General features: G+C 38.4%; 1 non-coding gene across 1 annotated transcript; it reads right to left on the bottom strand.

Annotated features, from left to right (window-relative positions):
• Positions 1-2,847: 2,847 nt before the first annotated feature.
• Trnay-aua (transfer RNA tyrosine (anticodon AUA)) lies at positions 2,848-2,921 on the bottom strand. The gene has a single exon. It is a non-coding gene; the product is annotated as a tRNA-Tyr (tRNA).
• Positions 2,922-3,878: the final 957 nt, after the last annotated feature.

Below are 3,878 nucleotides of genomic sequence, written 5' to 3'. Positions count from 1 at the left end.
TATCTCAGTGTTTCTTCTGATTTATAAAAAATGATTGAACACTGGTCATTTATCAATATTAAAACAACAATTAACGTTCCAAATTTAACAAAGTGAGGTGAAAAATGATATAAAGTATATTAATATTTTTTTGCCACTAATATGCCTTAAAAACTATAAAAAAGTTATGAAACTTCGCTTGCAAATTATTTTAAAAACAACCGTATTCTTCAACTGGGAACTTATTTAAAAGAAACTTGAATAACTTGCAAATAGGTTTAATGTGTACCCAAGCCATTGCAGGAAGCAAACTGGCAGGTTAAAAGAAACAAAGATTTCAAAGGATTCTTTTTTCTAAAAAATTTTTAACATGTGCATTTATTATGTTTTTCAAATTGGCTCCGTGTTATTTTGAAGTAAATCACACTCACGATTGTAGTTTAATTTTTAATTTGAATTGAAATATGGAAAAGCCTGATCAAAATGGATCGAAATCCACCATCTGGATGTGTGGCGGTCCTCCACAGTGCGCTTTCCAAGGAGCTTTCTTCCACGTGTAGTACGTGCCTTTCGGAATTCGGAGCTTAGACTTTACAAAGTCCGAAGATTTGCATTAGGAAATCTGCTTTCATGACAAGAGGAGACGTAAAGCTGATAGTAATTAATATTGATACGCCCTGCCCATTACAATGTAGTGCCGCTCAGGATTCTTGAAAAACCCAAAACTTCTGAGCGGCACTACAATTCTCGTTTGCCGAGTAATTTCACTAGCTACGGCGCCCTTCAGACCGAAACACAATCATGTCTACACATTACGGCTTCACGGTTCTGACGTGATAGACGCCGTTGCTGTACCCATAATCTAACGGACATCCTGTGCAAAGGCGCCTCCACGTCGTCATGCACTTCCAAATCGTCGCTGCACTGGATTTTGGATCACAACGTTTGCAAGTTATTTGAGGTTAACTTAAAAAAAACAACAAAAATAAGTCAGCAGACCCCCAGATTATTATATTAATAGTTTATCTGGCAACCCTAGTGAAGTTTGAACATGTTGGAAGGCTGCAATTTAAATAACATTCGTATCAGAGTGATTGCAGACACGTGTAAGGATAACCTAGATGAAAACGCATCACAAAGCGATCAGGTGTTTATATTAAGATTCATAAATCACAGTGTTTGTCTATGAATTAATTTCGCGTTTATCTCTGGCCGTAATTAATGTATTTGTGGTTTGGAATTGCATTATTAATCATCACCATTATACAAGTGGGAGGCACCTTTGCACAGGATGCCGGCTAGATTATGGGTAGCACAACGGCGCCTATTTCTTCCGTGAAGCAGTACTGTGTAAGCATTACTGTGTTTCGGTCTGAAGGGCGCCTTAGCTAGTGAAATTACTGGGCAAATGAGACTTGACATCATAAGTCTCAAGGTGACGAGTGCAGTTGTGGTGCCGCTCAGAATTTATAGGTTTTTCAATAATCTTGAGCGGCACTGCATTTTAATGAGCAGGGCGTATCAATTACCATCAGGTGAACGCCCTGCTCGTTTCATCCCTTATTTTCATAAAAAAAACGAGCCTTTTGATGATTCAATATTGGTCGCTGGTATTCTTTTTCCTTCCACTGCTGGCGATCCTGCACCTCGTTACAAGTTTTAATTGTTATTTTGTTCAGTCACAAGTAATTTCCTCATGAAATTATTTGAAATTCGAAATTGTGTTTTCAGTACTAGTCTCAGGTATCCTCTCACTGGTACTTGCTCACTACGCTTAGAGAGGCAGTAGCAGTGGGCAGGGCTCACTGCTCAGGACACAGCTCGAAGAACAGATTGTTGGGATCGTAAAGTCCTCGAATGGCGACCACGTACTGGAAGACGCAGTGTTGGTAGGCAAGATGATGACAAGATAGACCGATAATCTGGTCAAGATCGCCGGAATACGTTGGATGAGGGCAGCGCTGGACCGATTGTCGTTGAAATCTTTAGGGGAGGCCTTTGTCCAGCAATACACGTCTTCCGGTTGATGATGACGGAAGAAAGCTAAGAAACTAAAGAGAAATAGTGACTGTAGTGTGTGTGACAAGCTACGTCTTTGTGTTATTGCTCAAAATAGAACTCAAAACTCAATATTTTTGACGTTTTCACAGCTGTAGACGTAATAATGATCTAAAGAAAATGTATATTATGACGTTCAATATTTGTGAAGCTTCATTGCTTATTATTCTCATAATAAATATAAACTTGCGGTTCGTTTTATCTGCCTAATATTTAACGCCAAGAATAATACATAATAAGATGGCAACCCAATGGCAGCCAGATGTAGTAGTAATCTTATCGGAATGGTGCAAGCTGCAAAAACGTCTGAAAATAGAAAACAAAGCAATATTTTATGATATGATTTTTAAGTACCTATAATACATAACCAGTGGGAGGCATCCTTTGTACAGGATAAAGTTAGATTATGGGTTCCACGACGGCACCTTTTTCTGCCATGAAGCAGTAATGTGTAAGTGTTATTGTGTTTCGGTCTGAAGGGTGCCGTAGCTAGTGAAATTACTGGGCAAATGAGACTTAACATCTTATGTCTCAATATGACGAGCGCAATTGTAGTGCCGCCCAGAATTATTGAGTTTTTCAAGAATCCTGAGCGGCACTGCATTGTAATGGGTAGGGCGTATCAATTACCACCAGCTGAACGTCCTGCCCGTCTCGTCCCTTATTTTCATAAAAAAGATTGTACGAGAACTTAATACAATGGAATCAATTGATTGGCCCATACAGTCGAAACTTTTTGCGACAGGAGGTACTACTAACCTATAAACATTACTTTTTAATAACACAAATAAAACTGAAAACAAAATTTTATGAACGATCCGGGACTCGAACCCGCGACCGCTCGCGTTATGTGCGAGCGCTCTTTCCAACTGAGCCAACCGTTCGAGTGAAGTATCGTTAATAAAATCTAGTATGCTTTATTCATCTCTCAGGTTGTGGCTTCAGAGGCACGCGAGAAGTCGTGTGTTCGAGTTCCGCACCGTTTATAAAATTTTGTTTTCATTTTATTTATGTAATTAATCCCAGAAGTGAGGGTTATCACTTTAAAGCATAACAAATTGTTTAGATTAGTTTTTAAGTAAAATTATTACCCACAAAGATATGGTACTAGTCCGAAATATATGCTTTATTATATTTTTTTTTTTAATTTAAAGTGTGTCAATATGTCAATATTTATTATTATAATGAGTCATGTTCGAAGGAGTTGTCATTGCCAACGGAATGTAAGCCAGTGGGAGGCTTCTGAGGACAGGATACTGGCAAGGCACAAAGTGGTACCACAACGGCGCCTATTTCTGCCGTGAAGCAGTAATGTATAATCATTACTGTGTTTTGGTCTGAAGGGCGCCGTAGCTAGTGAAATTACTGGGCAAATGAGACTTAACATCTTATGCCTCAAGGTGACGAGCGTAATTGTAGTGCCGCTCAGAATACAGCCAGAGACAAAAAAACATTTTATCGATAATAGGCCACACAAAAATTGCCGTTTGTAGCAAATATTATCGGTTGCGACATTAGGCTAAAATATTGCATTGAATAAATGTATTATGTATTGCAAAAATAAATACATAAGTATAATTTTGTTGAGTAATCATTTATCAGCCCGATGATTCAAAACCTGGTGTAATCGATACCAACCTCTAATATTGTAATAATTACATAAAGGAAACTCCGTAACGAAAGACAAGGTGTGATGGTTCCGTGGCTACAGTGATCAGCTGCAAACCGATCAGGTGTCTCGAATTTGATCGCTCGTCTAAAGGTGTTTTAACTTAGTTTCGAATAAAATCGGCCATTTAATTACCGGAAACAGACGGCGACATTTTAATTACAATTTAAAT

This window comes from Leptidea sinapis, chromosome 30, assembly GCF_905404315.1.
Source record: "Leptidea sinapis chromosome 30, ilLepSina1.1, whole genome shotgun sequence".
Taxonomy (NCBI): Eukaryota; Metazoa; Arthropoda; class Insecta; order Lepidoptera; family Pieridae; genus Leptidea; species Leptidea sinapis.
Note: the sequence above shows the minus strand (reverse complement) of the source record. Positions and strands in the feature narration are given on the sequence as shown.